The following is a 7,138-nucleotide window of genomic DNA, read 5'->3' as shown; positions in this document are numbered from 1 at the left end:
AAAAAAAGCCCAAATCAACCCAAGAATACTGATTCTCAGCCCACAAAAACTGAAGGGAAAATTCTTTTTCTGTAACAGATGTGTCTTCATAATCTGCTGATCATTACAGCTTCTTGAAAATACTGAGAAAGCAGAGAGCCACCATTTTAAACTGATCAACTTATATCCACTAAGACAGTCATGGAGTCATTAAGGTTGGAAAAGACTTCTAAAATCATCTAGTCCAAACATCCACCTACCACTAATACTGCCCCCTAACAATGTCCCTCAGTGCCGCATCTCCACGGGTGTTCAAGAACCGTGATGGTGTCTCTACTGTCTCTCTGGGCAGCCTGTGCCAATGCATCACCACTCTTTCTCAAAGAAATTTTTCTTAATATTGAACCTGAACCTTCCTTGGTGCATCTTAAAGCTATTCCCTCTAGTCCTAGAAGTCAAGGAGAGCCAATACAAAAGTATTCAATGCCTTTGAAATAAACAAATGGAGGGTAGGGAACAGAGGGAGGGAGAGCCACAGAGCTATCTTTCATTGTTTTCTCAGCTGATTTCTATTTTAAAGTAGACCTTGCAAAATATAGCAGATGTAATAGTGCTAGGAGTTGGTTGTACGTTGCTAATTTTCATTTACACTAAAAGAATCCAACAGATTTCTTTCAATTTTTGAACAAGGTTCCAGATTAAAATGCAACAATGTGTTAGTGAACGTATGTTATAAAAATAATAGAGACCCAAAACGGCAGATAGCTGTACATCCAGAGTCTTTATTTAGATTATTTTTTCCTATAATCAAGTGCTGTATCTCTATAGCAAAGCTATCTGGATATCTCAGAAACTATGCTTTAGCACTCTGACTATCATTTTACTGTGTACGTTAAAAAAAAAAGTACAAAGAAAGAAATGAATTCAGATAAAAGTTATTTTGATCTCTGATGGGAATAGTCTTCTGTTGGACCTTAAATATTCAGAAGCTACCTAGATTCTGTCTGGCTTAGAAATATGATGTTGAACTATGAATGACTAAAAAAAAGAAAAAAATCTGTGAAAATCCAGGCTTGTGCTTCTTTGTTGTTAATTAATAACCTCAGCAATAGCGTATAAGGATGTTAGAGAAGGCACAATTCACGTTACTAACTTACGTACCAAAGTGTTGAAGTCGTAGTCTTAGGGTAAGAAAAATTCTTCTAGACCACATCAATTCTATGTACAAATTGTACAAATATGGCACTCATTTGGTTTGCCAGGGCTTGTGTGTTTTGCAGGACTAATTTTCTTATTAATGATTTATGACTTTAGCTGTGAGTCTGATACTAAATCTTTTCCAGAGTGAATAAACAGCCAGTCTTCACTTAAAACAAAACAAAAAGAAAGAAAGGAAACTTAGAAAAATAAAAATAAAAATCAATAGTTATTATCGCAGAGTAATTTTTGTTGCTGCATGAAGGATCCTGACAGCTGTCAGCCCAACCCAGTCTGTGCTGCTTGAAAACAAGATTAAGTGAAATATACTGGCTTTAAAACAAAAAAAACCCTGTAAAGTCACTTCTGTATAAACAGTATATATTCAGAAAGATACTTGTTCTTTCAGCAGTGTGGGCTGTGCTGTTACGGAGGCAGTTGCTCATTATTTTCATTGCTAGCTCTGACGTTCAAGGGTGGGATGTGTGGGGCCCTGGGCAACCTGATGTAATGCCTGATTTAATAGGTGGTAACCCAGCCCACGGCAGGAGGGTAAAAACTAGATGATCTTTAAGGTTCTTCCATCCCAAGCCATTCCATGTTTCTGGTAAAGGCAGAATGCTACTGTGTTAATGACTGATGCGCACCAGCTAGGAGACAAATCTTATTCCTGAATAGTTGACTTTTTCATCTTTGTTTTTAACAGGAAAGTGACACACAGATACACATCTGCAAAGCCCATACAGGAGGTCAGGGGAAAAGCCATGCACTGAACACAGAATACAGGTTGCAGTCAGGACCTTTTGAGCATGTCTCTCTTTGGCCCTTATTTAATTATCTTTTAATATTCTTTTTTCCCCCTTAGCTAGTGTTCTACTATAAGGTCTGCGTCAGTAAGTTGATTCAATAAATCAAATGGGGCAATCTCAAGACATAGGATCTTGATATTTCTGAATACTGGAATACTTATAACTAGCCAATGACAAATCTTTTGTCAAGATATGTAATACCTACCAGGCTTTCTGATTTATTCTATGAATTAGTCTCAATGCTTCAAAATGACACCACCTTTTTCTACCATGTTTAAGATATTAAAAAGTTAAGCAAATACATTTGACGTTACACATATTTTGTACTCCATTTTGATCACATATGACAATTTGTGCTTATCTTGTTGGCTCTCTACAGTACCTGGTGTCTGGCTCTGTGGAAGGTCATCCTATTCATAGGACAGGGAGCACCAACACAAAAAGACTGCAAGATAAATCCTCTTATCTCAGCCCTTGGTTGTGGAAGTGCTTGACAGTAAATAATAGATTCTACAACACTGAAGTCTGGCAATATGTACCTTCCCCACCTACGTGCTGGTGCTGTGTGCTCTGTTCACTACCACAGGCAGCAAATGGGGCTTTGAGCAAACTGGTCTAGAGAAAGGAGTCCCTGCCTGTAGCAGGGGGTTGGAACTAGATGATTTTAAAGGTCCCTTCCAACCCAAATCACTTTAGGATCCTATATCCTTTGCTTATTTACCCACTGAGATAATGGCGAAAAGTTAGTACTATGAAACTGAAGTCAGCATTGCAAATCAGGCCTGCAGTAAAGTATGCAAGGCCCATTTAAGGCTGAGCAAGACATTTCTCCAAGGCTAGATAAATGGTTATAAACACTTTATGTAAGCAGATACTTCCACGTAGGATGTATTACAGACTGCTTGAAAGTGTTGCAGAAATAGTGATTAGTGCAACTTTCTTCTCTTGGAATTCACAACAGATTAAACCACTGTCCACTTAAATGCAAGTATTGAAATTGTGCAAAGATAATTCCATTTAAAGATAATTCCATCTTAAATGACCTGAGCTAACATAATGATAATTGGATCATTTGAAGGCTGATACACAAGGAGCTTTTTCTACAAAGACTGAATTGAAGTGATTGTGAATGGCGTGGCAACATCAATCTTAAAGCAAATTATCTGGTGAGCAGCAAACCCCTGTTGTATGTTACTGTCCTGTTTGACCTTTTATCTTTTTTAATTACAATGATTATAATGAGTCACTGATAATGAAATGCTTCAGACTGCTCTACCAACTATTATTTACCACTTCATTCATTGCTTCTGTTGGGTGAACATGCATCCTAATTAAACTGCTTGTCGAAACAACGAGGAATGCTAGGCCCATACAAGGTAAACAGCACTCTGCCTGCTGAAAGATAAGATCACACAGACGGTGGCTTTCTGTGAGAACTTCATCAGCTATAAATAGGTAAGCAGATGTCAGAAGTCAGTTTTTAAACAAAAAAATGTGTTTTTAATATTTGCTTTGACACAAACTAAGTAAACTCTGACTGAGCAACCCTGCCACCATTAGGAAATGTGGTGGTGTTTTTTTTCTTGATGATGATAGGTTATTTACTTTTCTCATAAATGAGATGATATTACCATGTTGGAGGATGATGCATTCTAATTTTATATAAAATTATTACACAGGGAGAAGAGGCTGTAAAATGTTTGGAACAGTATGTTCAGTATTGAACTATGTTTACTTTCTTGCGGTTCAAGCTTTTTCCCTCTATCTTGAGATTTTTAGCTCCCACTCCTTTCCTAATTTCTTGTATTCTTTTTCTAATTGCTGAGAAACTAATGATACTTCCCAAATGCTTTATCTCACTGCGGTTTTTTTTTCTACCTAGCATTGCAACCCCCTTGTTCACAATATTTTTAAAAATGTTTTTTTTTTCCCACTTAATGTGCCTACTTAAGCCCCTCCCTTGCCTTCCTGGAGCTCCTGAGCAGTACCAAGCTTATATTCCACAAATACTTTGCACCAAATGGAGTAGGAATCCATCCAGAGAACAGAATTACTGTTTAACAAATATGGATTTAGAAGATAAATGAGCATAAGAAACAAATTGAGTGCAGTTCCTGTCTCTCTGAGCAAATAGTCTTGCAGAAAATCTGTGCTCATGTAATAATGATAAATCCATTCTCCAGAACTGGGGGAAGGACAATTGCTTGGGAGCCCTGTGACTAATGTCACCAGCGTGAAGAGACTGGACGTTCTGCAAAGCTGTATATTTACCTTTCTCCTAGCTCTTACTTTTGTTGCTTCTTCTAACAGCCACTTTTCCTCACTCATAGCTTAACAAAGTATTTTTAGTCTACAGTTGATATGTGAATTGAGCAGGGTGAGAGCAATGCAAACACTTAAGCAAGTAAGGACACTATCGTGGCCTTGCAGTGTGCCCAGGCCTCCTGTCATCACTACCACTATCTTCCACAGAGGTCAGTATCTGACTTCGTGGTGAGTGACAATAAACAAACATACTGCTGAAACGTAACTGCAGCAGGCAGTGTGGAACTGGAAACCTGTCTGTGCATTGGCTCAGGAGCAGCAAGAACAGAAGTAAGCTTCAAAAGATCCTTATTTATTACTGTCAAGTTGGGTGTTGCTTTTGCAGTTTTGGAACAAAAAGTGATTTGATATGAGAACAAGTAGAATTTACAGAATCTTGTAACTTGCCCTCTGCATAGATGTCCTCCTATTCAGTCTTGCATAAAGCAACTGCCACTCCATTGAAATTGCTGTCAGTTTCGTGGTGCTTGCTTTCACTGCGTGCCTGAGTCATAGTGACGAACTTAACTTTTTACTTCAGAAGTATGCTCTGGTACTTTTGAAGAAAAAAAACTGTATAAATGTGTATTTGTATGACCTATGCTAATATATTTCCAGTAATCCTACTGTACTCAATTATTACTCTTACTTATTCCATAAGGTAGGTGGAGTGTCATCCATATTCATGTGTTTTGCAGCAGTGGGACACTGATCTGAAATAAATTTTAGTTAACTTGTGTTTTGCTTACACTATCTTAACATGCAGCAATTAAAGTTTTATTTGTGCTTTATTACTTTAACAACTGCTGCTTTGAATCACCTAGAGGAGATGTGTACTGGTGTTCTCTTGACAGTCTTGCATTGCAGAACTGTAAATATATATGTGTATATATACATATATAAACTATACTTAAGAATAAAATATTTATCTTTTTATATGTAGATTCTTTCTCCTTGCTGGAGCTGACAGAAAAATAATAACTTTGTTTGTGCTAGCTTTATGTACGTGACACGTAAAGTGCTAATGATCTTCATAGGGTTTGTTTCCTCAAAACTCTAAATTGCTTATCATTTGTTTTTTAGCTAGCAGAAGACTAGCTATTGCTACCTTGTAAACATAAATTGTTTATCTACTCTGACCTTCTCTGTAAGAACTTTTCTGTATTTATTTCTTCTTGCACATTTCAAGAGTCTGTCCTTCTGTATGATGGCTTTCATAATTTATGCTGAAAAGAATGAGCATCTCTGCTGTGTGTTTTCAGAGGTTACTCTCATTAATTTTCCTAAGTATCTCTCAACTTTACTCAATTTTAGACAAATTTTATGTGTGAAAAGGGCAGATAAAAAGATGTTTTCATCTGGAAACATCAATGCTTGAGGAATGAGTGAATAGTGAAATCAGGCAGGAGGAGGCTACTTTGAATGCTTTGTTTTGGGTACGGGAGGAGGAAAACGTGAAGGAAAATAACACAGTTTAGCGCAGTGATATTTGAATTGCTTTGGAATTTAACTAGTATAATATATCTTTTGACCACTAGAGGTCCATATTTCCTATTTAAAAATAATTATTTCATATTCAAGTATCATCAGTTTTCAAAATACCACCTTCAAGATTATTCAAGATATAAATACAAAACAAAATTCTATCAAAAACATCTGTATTTATGTAAAGTATTACATACCAGTGTGAACCATTTACTTTTTCTTTTATTACATACTAGTTTATATCTAATTTCCTTTATTCTAGTATGTTCCTGGTTCTGCAGACCTTCAGTCCAGTTCTTGCACCAGCAAGTCATGGAGGAGGGCCCTGGCACTTTTAGACATATGTAGTTAAACTATAAAGCTTTCAAGCCAAACAAAAAAAATAAAAATAAAAAATGAATAGGAGAGTAGAAGTATAATTTACCTAAATAATGTAGGAAGAAGAAGTGGCACCTACTCAGTAAACCACATTTCTTTCTAAACTAACTATGCCTGCTATTAGTCAAAACATAATTTTTCCAATATTAGACAGAATATTAGTGAAAGCAATTCTAAGTTATTTTGACTCAAATGTGTATTTCAAGGAAGTTTTTATTGCTGAAAAAGCAACTTCAGAACTACTTTTGTGATGAAATGGCAATGTGATCCCACACAGCTTTTATTATGCAAATGGTGATTTTTACACTGCGTAGAACGTATTTTTTTGAGTTGTAAACAATTTCATCATTTGCAAATGTAAGTATCTTTTCCAACCACACCCACCCAAATCATCCGTTCTACAGTATCTAGAACCCATAAAATGTTTCAAGGCCTCACTCAGTTGAGGCTATGATCGCTCCACACTGGTATGCTGTATTACCAGAGCACCTTCTGACCACCTTTGTTTGAAAGGGAGATGGAACAACCCAGAGGGCCAGCCTCGTCACTGCAGCTTGTTCTTAGGCAGCCCTAAGAGTCTTCTGTTAATCCCCAAAGTTTTGGAGGCAGTTGAGAAAAGTGCCATGTTCTGCATGGAGTGCCAGAGACTTGTTCTAGTTCTAGGACACTATGACCCAGTTTGAGTCCTTACAATTGAAAGACTTTTAAAACAGAAAAATATGGCTTCAGAAAAACAAATCTCTATTAAAGCTTTGTGGTATTATTAAGCATTTAGTAATACTTCTATGTAATATGTGACAAACCTTCTGGATGCCCTTTCCAACAGTTTACACTGCATTAACATCACAGATGTTAATGTTAGCTGCAGGGGAAGTGAAAGCTTGGACAACTTTTTCACATACTCATGTAGTACTTGCAAGGTCCAGGAACACTGGAAATTTAGCTCTTTGGCCACAGTTAACTACCAATTCCCTCCTCATCTGTTT

This window comes from Meleagris gallopavo, chromosome 11, assembly GCF_000146605.3.
Source record: "Meleagris gallopavo isolate NT-WF06-2002-E0010 breed Aviagen turkey brand Nicholas breeding stock chromosome 11, Turkey_5.1, whole genome shotgun sequence".
Taxonomy (NCBI): domain Eukaryota; kingdom Metazoa; phylum Chordata; class Aves; order Galliformes; family Phasianidae; genus Meleagris; species Meleagris gallopavo.
Note: the sequence above shows the minus strand (reverse complement) of the source record.